Source organism: Heloderma suspectum, chromosome 3 (assembly GCF_057233095.1).
Source record: "Heloderma suspectum isolate Gila_16-S chromosome 3, 16-S_ref, whole genome shotgun sequence".
Taxonomy (NCBI): domain Eukaryota; kingdom Metazoa; phylum Chordata; class Lepidosauria; order Squamata; family Helodermatidae; genus Heloderma; species Heloderma suspectum.
In genome coordinates this window covers 123,807,901-123,820,524 of record NC_139460.1, presented here as the reverse complement: position 1 = coordinate 123,820,524, position 12,624 = coordinate 123,807,901, and the positions used below count along the sequence as shown (strand labels likewise).

At 44.7% G+C, this 12,624-nt stretch overlaps 1 protein-coding gene across 4 annotated transcripts in view; it reads left to right on the top strand.

Annotated features, from left to right (window-relative positions):
- Nucleotides 1-4,312: 4,312 nt before the first annotated feature.
- The window catches only part of INPP4A (inositol polyphosphate-4-phosphatase type I A), a 121,262-nt gene continuing 112,950 nt past the window's right edge, over nt 4,313-12,624 (top strand). For 3 of the 4 annotated variants that reach the window (XM_084844358.1, XM_084844356.1, XM_084844359.1), the window contains exon 1: nt 4,363-4,575. The gene's annotated coding sequence lies outside the window, so the exon portion shown is untranslated. Of the gene's footprint in view, nt 4,576-12,624 lie in introns of all 4 variants that reach the window. The other variant, XM_084844357.1, reaches the window with a different exon arrangement.

Sequence of the window (12,624 nt, the reverse complement as noted above, 5' to 3'; positions counted from 1 at the left end):
GTTCAGAACTTAGTTTCTGCTATTACAGTGTCATTTGCACTAGCAGAATAACACCATTGGATACAATCCAATGGTCGCAGTTTGCATTTAAACTGATATGCAGTTGGATCCAATGCATATTTATTCAGAAGTAAGTCACACTGCAATAAGACTTACTCCCAAGTAAGTGCACCTAAAATTGTAACCAGTCTCAAAGCAAGCCCCAAATAAACTACAAGCCATGGAATATTGTCTGTCAATCTTGTTAGTAGCAGTTCACTAACAACAGTTATATAATATATAAGTTATTACATATGTATGTATACACACACTCGTGCACACACATGCATTGTGGTCTCGATGGGAGCAACTGAGTTTCTAAAATTCCTATACAACATATGAGGTAATAGTGTTTTGTCTCTTGCAAGAAGGAAATAAATTTTTTTAATTTGTTACTTGCAGCAGAAACTCCAGGACGTTATGGAGTTATATAAGTACCCTTATTTAGCATTAGCGCCAAAGTAAATTAAGTTGCGCTTACATAAGCTACCTCTAGTTCAATGCCAATACCATTTGCTGGCATTACAGGTTTCCCTGGAAAGCCTGTTGCGCCAGCAAACACTACTGCTGTCATGCTAGAGGTAGCTCACACTTAGCCTAACGTAATTTATGTTGGTGCTAGTGCTGAATAGGATACTGCTCTGCTTGGTTTCTAAACTTGCTGATCTTCGTTTTTAAATGAAAGAATAGCTACACTGAAAATTTTAGGTGCTTTATAAGCGTTTAATAATAACAGCAGTAGTAACAATAACTGTAATAGTAATATCCTTCATGGCCTCACTGTCCTAACGTTCAGTTTTTTAACCCAAGAGATGCTTCTCAGCTGACAGCACAGTTGTACAGGGGAGTAGAACAATGTTGCCGGCCTGCCTGCCTGCCTGCCTGCACTTAGCATGAAGTGGCTAACATCCTAAGGGAGCAATCCTATGGCCGCTAGTCAGCAGCTAGACAGCCACAGGATATGTCGGTTTCCGGGAACCGACCTTCCCCCATTTCCGCACTGCCTCGCAGGCAGCTTGGAACAGCCCAGCACTCCGTGCTCGGAAGAGGAGCATGGAGCAGCAAAAACGGGTCATTCCAGGGTGCATTCCAGGACGGGGAAGGCAGAAATGCCGGTACGACACATCCTATGTGTCGTCTGGCAGCTGCTTCCCCCACTCTGCCTTCCCGTAGCTAGACAGCCGATTTCGGCTGTCTAGCTGCAAATGCAGGGTGGCTGAAGCACAGAAGGGATGATCCCCTCTGCGCTTCTCCTGCCCTGCATTGGATAGGCGGTTGCCTCTGAGTTCAGTGGTGGCTGCCTATCCCCATAGGATTGTGCCCTAAGTGAGTAGTCTACTGCAAGGCTAGATTAATGGTATTCCATGTTTGGTGAAGGCTCTAGTTTTGAACTTGATTTCTACTTCTTGGTCCAAAGTACTTCATGGCTTTCAGGATATGACAGTGTGTGTTCACCCATTTTTAAACATGATTTGAATTAAAAGAACTATATTCTTGTCAGGAAATATTGTCCAGACCAGTATTTCATCATGTTTCTTCTAAGTTTTTGCCCTCTCCTCTTGCTAAAAATCTTCACCTGCTTCTTGTACCACTCAGATATTTCAGTGTGCAATTAATCTAAGTGGAAAAAAATAGGTGTGTGTGCGAGAGAGAGATTTGAAATAGGGACTGTGGAATAACCAGTTTCTGGGATTGCAAAATAGCTTCTACTAACATAAAGTAGCATAGGAAAGTAGCAAGGTTTGGTCTGTCTATCTAAAAGGCTTTTTAAATCCTGCTGTTCTGTCAAAGAAGACAGTGGCTCACAAAATATAAAAGTCTAATATGACAACAGCAAACCACAATAGATAAAACCAGCCAATGGTGTTAAGCAGTTAAAACAGTTGAATAAGAGGAGCCAATGGCCTACTGAAATAAATCCATCTTTACAGCCTGCCTAAAGATGGAGCCAAGCAGACCCTCCTTTGGGAGGGTGTTCCAAAGTTGATTTCAGAATATAAAAGGCCCTGCGCCTTGTGTTATCCAGCACATGTGCAATGCCAGAGGAACACAGAGCAAGGCCTCTGGTGTTCAGGCAGGTTCCTGTTGGAAGCATTTCACAGTCTGTTCAGAACTCTAAAGATCAGCACCAGTGCTTTGAAATGAGTCTGGAAACAAACTCATAGTAATGAAGATGGCTTAGTACAGGAGAAATATGATCTAACTTGCAAGCTGCAGGAAATAATCTGGTGGCCCAGTTTGAACCATTTGGATGCTTCTGAAAGGTCTTCAGAGGCAGTGTTGATGAGACTAAGCCAGGGCATGAATGACCAAAACTAGGTCACTACAAAGGAGTGCATGCAACATTGCAAGTTAAATGTGAGAAAAGGAGGAAAAATATATAATGAACGAGGCAAGTTTAATTTTCACCAAGAGGGAAATTTGTAGGACTTTGACAAGAAACAAGGTTTTGTGTGAAAACAAATGGGTGCAAACCGTGGTGGGTCATATTCCATTGTGCTGCAGACTGTGCCATGTACAATTGTGTGTGTGTGTGTTTTAAGTGGGTCACATTAGAAATGTCTGGACTGGAACATGTGGATATCCTAGTCCTAACCATGCTTGTTCAGAAGTAGGTCATTTTAAGTTTGCAGCCTTATTGTGACAATAATACATTCTGAATAAACTTGTTGTGGAGTGTGAGGCCCTTCATAATACAGAAGCTGAATCTTAAAGCTTTTAGAGGGTAGATAACAATGGGATAAGAGGGCAAGGTGATGTCTTTGACATTTGTTGTTGTTGTTGTTCAGTCGTTCAGTCGTGGCCGACTCTTCGTGACCCCATGGACCATAGCACGCCAGGCCTTCCTGTCCTCCGCTCTCTCCCGGAATATGCTCAGGTTCATATTCATTGCATCGGTGATGCTATCTAGCCATCTCATCCTTTGCCATCCCCTTCTCCTTTTGCCTTCAATCTTTCCCAGCATCAGGGTCTTTTCCAGGGAGTTTTCTCTTCGCATTAGGTGGCCAAAATATTTGAGCTTCGGCTTCAGTATCTGTCCTTCCAATGAGCAGTCAGGGCTGATTTCCTTTAGGACTGACTGATTTGACCTCCTTGCAGTCCAGGGGACTCGTAAGAGTCTTCTCCAGCACCACAATTCGAAAGCATCAATTCTTCGGCGCTCAGCCTTCCTTATAGTCCAGCTCTCACAGCCATACGTTACTACTGGGATACGTTCCATGGGGTTTTCTTGGCAAGAATACTGGAGTGGGTTGCCATTTCCTTCTCCAGTGGACCACATTTTGTCAGAACTCTCCGCCATGACCTGTCTGTCTTGGGTGGCCCTGCACGGCATAGCTTATGGCTTCACTGAGTTACGCAAGCCCCTTCGCCACAACAAGGCAGTGATCCATGAAGGGGGTCTTTGACATACTTGACCTGTATTTGAATTTCTGAACAATAATGTGTTTTTTAAAATCCTTATGGGGGGGGGGGAGAGATAGAACTACTTCAGTTTTGCTTCTCTTATATAATTTGGTTCCCATCCACTGTTCTGATTTTCTTTTCTCTTCTCCCCTACAGTTCTCCAGATTATATTGTACTACAGAGAAAAAACAAGGTTGCGGTATGTATACTCTTTTAGGAGCAGTTCAGTAACCAGTGAATTTGACAATGGAGACGTTTCTGCATTTCACACAAATGGCAATGAAGGTGTGAGCTAAGTACACACACAGGGGACTGGGGTGGGGGTGGGGAGAGACTGTAACCCATTCGACCTACTGGAGCAGTTCGATCGCAGGAGTTTATACACTAAAACGGGAACTGGATGCATTGTTTCAACTTCTAACACGTAGCGAGGGAAGGTTCTTCTTGTGACTTGGGTATACATCATGAATGGTAGCCCACAAAGTGAAAAATTAGTCCCTGTTCTGATAGGAGGATAAGAGTCCAATTTATTTCAATGGGTCTACTCTAAGTAGGACTAATATTGGTCTTACTTGGAGTAGGAAAATAGAGTTTGCTTTTGCGTTGGATGGCTTGCTCACGCTCCCCCCTGGTGCGGATTGAGAATAATGCGATTAGCTTAGCTGTGGCGCCCAGCAAACCACCGGATTCTCCGAACATGTTTACTCACGAGTAAGTCCTAGAGCCCCGGTCGCTTTCTTTTAAATAAGCGTGCGCGGGGGTTGCATTGAAGCCCTCCTCACACGAGATGCAGAATTTAGCCGGGGAGGACGCCGTGCCAGCAGCGATCCTGTAGGGGGCAGAGTTGCTGAAGAGCCGGAGCCCCGCCGGGGGAGGGGGCTGGCTGGCTGGCTGGCTGGCTGGCTGGCTTGTGGCGTCATAGCCGGCTGGGTGTATGCGCGTTCGGCTGCCGGGCTTGCTGCAGCGGCAGAGGCTGCCCTGGGGTGTGGGTAGCCGCCGCCGCCGCCGCCGCCGCAGGAGGGAGGGGCTGCAGTCGCTCCCCGGACCAAAGCGGGTAGGAGCCTGTCCAGCATGTTGCGCAGGACTTGGTGAAAGAAGCCGGGCTCCCCTTGAGCCCGAAGCAGCCGCGAGGTAAGAGGGGCTTGTTTGCAAGAGGGCTCCCCCTCCGCCACTCGCTGCCTCCCAGCCCCCTTGCCTGCAAATTGTTTGGCCGGGGCGGGGGGGCGGGGGCCGTGTTGAATCTTTGCAGCAAACCAGACGGAGTCGGGAGGGGGAAAGGCGATCGAGAAGTCCGTACCATCCTTCGCTCGGGTGGCCTCCTGGTTTGCAAGGAGCTGTCAAGATAAGAGCGAGCGAGGGAGGGTGCGTGATCTACTCCTTCTGTTTAGAGTGGCTTTATTGTATTGTATTGTATTTTAATGTTGTTATGAAGACTTTGGAAAACCCGAGAGTGCCGTGCTTTGCTTTGAACGTGGATGCCGTGTCGGGGGCATCTTTAATGACAACTGACGTGTAGCTACAGCGGGAGGATGGATGTTGACGTGTTTCCCCCCCGTATTTGTGGCGGTGTCTGGGCGCTGGCTTTGTGTGATGCAAAAACTTGAGGGCATCCGTTGGCAGGAAAAAGCACAATCCTCCGGTTGCAATCAGAGCGCCGATCTGTAGGTGTTTGCGTTCTTGCTAGGGCATTTGGGATTTGTTTTGGGGACTAGGCGCACAGGCCTTCTTGGCCCAGTTGGGGGGCGGGGGAAGGGGTTGCTTTGCTTCTGCGATCTTTGTAAACCTAGAAATAAACAGTGTGCGTGTGCTGTATTATGCCTAAACTAGATTATATATGCACAACTTGTTCCTTAATCCATGTAAACTAAGATAGTAAGAGCTTATAGGGAACATCCATTTTGAAAAGGCCTTGATACTTCACAAAGGCATCCGAAGGGTCTTATGACAGCAAAATAGATCTTTTAAAGCTGTTTGAAGATCATGCATGTTTCCTCTAGAGCAGACTTCCCAAACCTGGTGCCTCCCAGATGTTTGGACTTCAGTTTCCATTAGCCCCAAGCTACATGGACAATGATCAGGAATCTGGAAATCGTAGTCCAAAATATCTGGAGGGTACTGGGTTGGGGAAGGTTGCTCTAGAGCAGGGGTGAACAACTTGTGGCCCTCCAGATGTTTTTGCCTAGAACTTGTATGAGCCCTGGCCAGCATAGCCAATGGTGAGGGGAATTATAGGCCAAAACATCTGGAGGGCCACAAGTTGTCTACCCCTGCTTTAGAGTGCTACTGGTATGAGTGCTGAAACCTTACTATAAACATTGTTCTTAAAGAGGACACTCTGAACTTGATCCATTCATCTATCTATTTTTAGAACAATGGGATTGGAAAGTAGGGGATGCCAAGAACACATTCTCTTTTCCCCTTCCCATGTTAGTGTATATATTACTCATTGGTGAAGAATGGTCCTCTTCCCTTCTAGAACATTTTTTTTTTTTACTTTAATCTTTTATGTTTCCTCACTTTTTAACTTTTTTTTACTGGATATGCCCCCTGAGTTTCTTGGAGGAGAGGCAGGATATAAAATGCACCCATACAATAAACCTTGTGGGTCCCAGGGGTCAAGAGAGAGCCTTTTGTGAGGAATGAGACTGATGCAACTCTTTGTGTCTCAATTCTTAGCTTAAGGTATGAATTCTCTCTGTTGAAAAGCCTTTGTTTGAAATGTTGATCTATTTGAACAAAGAATAAAAGTGTTGCTTTGCTGGATCAGACCAAGCTCAAGCTTTCCAATAGTGGCCAATCAATAATGCATTCATACAATGATTAACATTAGGTGTGAACTCAGATCTGCTGTATTTGTAAGTTCCATCTGATGTCAGTTCTGGGGCCTAAAATCTTGCATTTGTTCAGAACAGCAGTTACAAGTGACAAATGTAAGTCTCAGCTTACCAAAGTGTTGGAGTATAGCACTTGAGTCCGTTAAGTAAACCTCATCTGGAGAAGTAGTGAAATACAATGTTTTTTCAATGATCTGGAATCCAATAAATTTAGCAGTTGCTGGAAGTAACAATGAATGAGAAAGGAATACAACAGCTTAGGTGTTAATATATGTTCAGAAGAAAGCACTTCTTTGTTTAATATATTATTTGTTTAATATATTATTTGTTATTTGTTTAGTGTCAAGTGTAAGACCAGACTGTATTAAGAGTGTAAACCTAGTTGGAATTCTAAAGTGAATATTGGACTTGTTGGTGTGTGTCTCCTGTCTGTCTGGCTGTCTGTCCCAGCATATTAGGAGAGATGCATTTAAAAATACACATTATTTTGGGTAGGGTGGGCAACTTGTAGCCTTCCAGCTGTTTTGGCTTACAGCTCCCATCAGCTGTAACCAGCATAGCCAATGGTGAGGGATAGGAGTTGTAGGCCAAAACATCTGGAGGATCACACGTTGATCACACTCATTCACAAACAACTATTATTATATGTTAGACTAGTCCCAGCTATCCTCAGCCTGGTTCACATATTTTACTTGTCCGTGTGGCAGATATAGGAAGCAGCAATTTCCATGATTTTGGTGGCTACTTTGTGGTGCTTTCATAGAAATCTGCACTGCCTTCTGCCTCGGGTATGGATTTTCACAGCTGTGCAAATGTGACCTTAGCTTCTTTCCCCACCCTTCCCAAAATTAATGTTTTATCCCTCAGGGCATGTACTGCCCCCGCAGATGGATTTGGATGACAGTTGGCATTGTGGTGACTTCCTGTGTCATGAGTTTGTACATGGCCACCTTCAGTTGTGGGAGGAAGAAACACATATGTGTACAACGGTATTTCTTCCTCATTATTACAACTGTGATGTTCCTTATGGGCTTTGGCTGTGGCATGCTGCAGTGCATATGATTTGATTTGATTTGTGGGGGAGAATACAGCAGTGTGAGGGGAAACAACTCCTTGATTCTTAATTTATATAGCTGGTGTGTGCATATTAGAATCATAGAGTTGGAAGGGTCCATTTAGATCATCAAGATAAACCTGCTGCTTAGTGCAGGAATCCAGTTTAAAGCATCCCCGATAGATGGCTGTCCAGTCACTAACTGAATACCTCCAGTGACAGAGAGCCCACCACCTCCATAGGCAGTTGGTTCCATTGTCATATAACACATCTAATGACATGGCCTGATTTGAGCTAGATTGGACATCCGTTGCTTCACCCTTGGCTGGAACTATTGTGTGTGAAGGTTCAGTGGAGCTGTTCACATGACATGACATCCCACCATGGGTTATTTAACCCATGGTGAGGCTGTGGCTCGTGTGGGACGCCCGGAGGCACCATTTTGAATATGTAATCCCTGCTTGGGGGTTGTCATGTTGTGTGAACCTGGCAAGTGTGGGTTATGCCAGGTTAAACAGGTTATATTTTAAGGTTATGTGTGGGTTGTTTAACCCTCATGTAACCCATGCTTGCTGGGTTTGTTCGACACAACAACTGCTGCGTGTGAGTTGCATATGCAACTTGGCACCCACAGGCACTGTGGCTCATTGTGGATGAAGGGTTCAGCCTGGTTTCTTCTTGATATTCTTGTTTTGTAGATGCACAGAGTTCTTTTAATTTATTTTTTCCTGGGTGGCATTTATTCATTTTATGTTATGTTATTTATTACATTTATATTCTGCCTTTCTACCAAAAAAGGCACTCAGACATGGAAAAGAAATGTGTATTAATCTCGTACAATGGTTTTCAAATGTTCTCATTTCAGGGAACTCCTTTCCATGTAAACTCTGGCATATCTGCAATGGAACTCCTGGGTGTTAAAGATTATTTGGGGAAGTGTTTGTATCCTGGGTGACTCTGGCCAGGCCTGTGGAGAGCTGTAAGTGGCAGTATCTCAGCCCCCCAAATCATGGAAATTGCTGCTTCCTATATCTGCCATGGGCATGTCCCACATGGACAAGTAAAAGATATCAACCAGCCTGAGGATAGTTAGGACTAGTCTAACACGTAATAGTTGCTCCATGTGAAATGAGAAGATGCTCTAGAGCTCAGAGAACACCCCCTGGGGCTGCATGTTGCAGTAGAACATTGGTAGAGATGAGCAACCTGATTTTCAGGGAAGCTTGTCTACCATTGACCATCTTCTTGTGGAACTCCTGGTAAGCTTTTGAGGAGCCTCAGCGTTCCCTAGAACATATTTTGAAAGCCATTGGCATAGTTGAGGGCTTCTTGATGCATTACAAAGTAGATCTTCCATGATAAGATGCAGTGTTTTTCTTCTCAACAAGTATAAATGCTTCCTTTTCCAATGTCTGAGAACAAACAGTTGTGGACTGCTGTATGCTAAAGCCCATATGCATGAATGTGAAATCCTGGTTCCCTGGATGGTGCCAGAGATGCTGACTTCTGTTTGCAGTATTGCCTAATCTCTCTAATCAGTGTTGACTGCAAGTGATGGCCAAGATCCTAGTTCAGCAGCGAACCTTCTATGAATCACTAACACTGATAGCCTGGAACAGTTTATAATAGATGAGGAAGGACAGAGAAGGGTATTTAAGCCATTGCAGATGAAAAGGGGGTTCTGTTAAATGGCATCCTGATTATTTTGAAGGATTGTTTTCTGGTTGAGAAAAGAGGCTGTTGTCTTTTGTAAATGCTGTTTGACCTCAAGATGTTAAATTTTAATTCATCTTGTAATGGCCTCTTAGGGTGGATTGCTGAATAGTGAATTACACAGAAGATGTAACCTGTATTTTTTTGTTTTTCTGAATCTTGGCATGTGCCCATTTACAGGGGTCTGTTGCTGTTGGAATAGTTTGTGGCAGCTAGCAAATGTTTGTCAATGCTATATAAGTAGGGGTCCACCATTTTTGGCTGGCCTTACTAGCCAAGCCCAAAATTGTGATTGCCCGGTTCCTTCCCCCTCCCTTTGCCCACAGCCTTTCCAGCAGGAAAAAGCTGGTGGGAGGCTGAATGGGATTACTCTAAAATATCTGGAGGGCACCAGACCAGTGAAGGCTGTTTTAAATGTTAACTTCAAAGCATGTTTCTTACCTAGCAATTCCATAGTGCAAGTTGCTCATGTGCTTAACACACCCACTGTTAATATTGATTGTTGTTGATATTCTACATTTGTGTGAAGCTCTCCCCCTCACACACCCCCTAGGAAAATGAGCTAATAGAAATACTTGAAGAGTGTGACCAGTCACTGACTCATCTAGAGAAAGGGGATAAAAAGCAAAACTTCTCTTACTCATTCAGTTCTCAGAATGAGAGGTCCATGCAATCAAATTGATGGCTTCTTCTGGAAAATTTCCAGAGATGATTTAGCTTTGCTTTTTAAAAGTGCTTCCTTTCAGCAAGAGACTTTTTGCAAGAGACAGGTTTTGCTGCATCAACGTATCTGACACCTACAATCCACTTTGATTGTAGGTGTCAGATACATTGTGACTGTGACAATCTGTGTGTGATTGTTGCTAATGTAAAGGCACAGTCCTATGCCTGTTTAGACAGAAAAAAAGTCCTAGAACTCCCAGCATTCCCCAGTCAGCTATGTTAAACATGCATAGGATTGCACCCTAAATAGACTAGCAGGATTGGTAAAAGTGGCACAGCAACTGTGGCATCAAAACAGCTGTGGTAACACCAAACCCCTCCTCAGTGACTTATCTGGGACCTCTTGAATGAGGTACTTTTCCCCTTCCCTTCTTGTATGGCACTGGCACTGCTTGGGGAAATGCACCTCTCTCTCTCTCTCTCTCTCTCTCTCTCTCTCTCAGAAATCTTACTTGACTAGAAGTGTATAGCCTTTTAAAGTCTTGATTTATGTGTCTCCTGAATAACTTCATTGTACTTATTTAGAGTAACTAGTCAAATGTTTAACATCAGTAGGAAATTATTTCCCGCTCATTGTGTTACAAGACTATGGCCTTATTGTTTTTTGCTTCTGTGGAATGGGATGGGCCCTCCAGATGTTTTTACCCACAACTCTCATCTTCCCTCACCATTGTCTGTGCTGGCTAGGGCTGATGGGGATTGTAGGCCAACACATCTAGAGGACCACAAGTTACCCACCCCTGCATGTAGAAGCAGGAACATGATCAGTAAATACTTCAGGTGTTCCAGATGCACTCAGGCAAGTCCAGAGGTAGGCAAATAATGGCCACATTCAGATGTCACAACAATCCAGGGTCTAGCCATGAGTTCCAACTCTGGGCTGTGTCTCCCCAAATATCCCAGAATTCCCAGTATGGACATCATGCTAAACCATCCAGGAATGGAGAGTCTCTGGGTTTTTTTTAACAACTCCTGCTTCCAGCAGGTGCAGTCAGGTGGCTGGGATCAGCATGCTCACACACACTTTGTTCACAACTACCTAGGATTTGTAAAAAAAACCCTGTGTGGTTGTGACATCCAGACATGGAGGATGGCTCACCAGATGGACCTGGCTTGTGGTGTTTTCCAGGAAAAATGTTTCCTCAGGGTAGTTGGCCTGTGGATGAGTTGCAGCCCAGTGGCAGGCAAGCCAGAGGGCTATGCAGGAAGGATTGACCCATGCAGCTGCTTCTGCCTACATGGTTGGGATTATTCATTCTCGTTCACTGGTGATGTGGAGTTGCACTACAGGGAAGTGACTCTCACACTGCTGCTGTGTGCGCGCGTGCATCTGTGAGTGAGGGAAGAGGACCCCAGTTGGAGCTGAATGAGGGTGGGGAAAGGTTTTTTTGTGACTCTGTGTATATGCATGTCTATTTACTAATGCCTAGAGAAGTGTGAAGCACAGCACATAGAGGGGTTTGTGGTGTATTATCCAATTTGCAATTGATCATGTGGGCTCCTGACCCTGAATGAGGGTAATATCAAGTGGCCATGTGAACATCTGAGTATAGAGGGATTGTGAGGACAGGGACATTTTCATATATATGCATAACCCCAGCCCCTGGGGCTAAATGGGTCCTCTGGGGGTTCCCAGAAGGCCACAGCTCAGTTCTTCTGGCCCCACCCCCTTTTCTCCAACCATTGATCATTTGGTGGCTTCCCAGCTTTTGTGCATCCCCCCGCCCTTCAAAAAGGTTGAAATGCCTCTCCTAAGACTTCATTACTGGCAGTAAGGCCATTAAGCTAAAATATGGTAGTATTTGTGGATTTTTTTGGCTCTGCCCCCTTTGCTTTCAGCCCTGCCCACTACTGGAAAGTGCCCCCCCCCCGAGCTTCTTTGAAATGGAATTTGGCCCTCTGGCTTAAAGAGGTTCTACACTCTTGTAGTAAAGGGAGGCCCATGCCCTGTCTGGCTTTCCTTCTATGGCACTGTCTCACTCTAAAGCTCTATCAGTGACCAAATTGGATCATCTCCTCATCAGCTATGAGGGGAAGAAACTGGGTAGGCTGCTGTCCCGCTCCAAAAAGTCAAAAGCAGTGGGGGATTTTGAAATCATCGTGCCTCTATTGTGCCTTATACGTGGTTACCCTAGGGAGCCAGTCACTGGCTACTAGTCACGATGGCTACATATTACCTCCAGTTTCGGAGGCAGTATGCTTCTGAATGCCAGTTGCTGGGGAACAGGAGTGGGAGGAAGGTGCTGTTGCAGTCATCTCCTACTTGTGTGTTTCCCACAGACAGCTGTTTGGCCACTGTGTGAACAGAATGCTGGACTGGAGAGGCCTTTGGTCTGATCCAGCAGGACTCTTCTTATATAAATCTGTGTCTTTCCCTCTGAAGGCAACCTATGATGTTGTTGCTGTGCCTTGAGTTGAAGTAAAAGAGGTCCTTGGAGTGGGAAACGATTTATAATAAAATCATACTTGTGTGTAAAGGTACAAGTGGAAGGTGGACACTGCAGCATCTGTATATGCTTGACAGTCCCCCTTTGCTCAGAAGATTATTCTTTTTCAACCCAGCCAAGTTATTTGTGGCCTGTGGGGGGAAAAAAGCTCTTCTCATTGGGCATCATGCACCTTGTTCTGATGTATTCAGTTAGAACTTGTTTTTGTCTGGCTGTGGGTTAAAAATAGAACAAAAGATAATTTTCAGAAATTAAACTGACCTTAGGCAGCTGAGGATTGCAAACCACTTATTATTTGGCCAGCAAATTTCAGATGAAGAAATTGACAGGAACCTTTTGAGAATTGCTCTGGAATGTAGGTCTTTTGAGTTGATGTTTGCTGACTACAGGTTCATGGTTTATTAAAAGA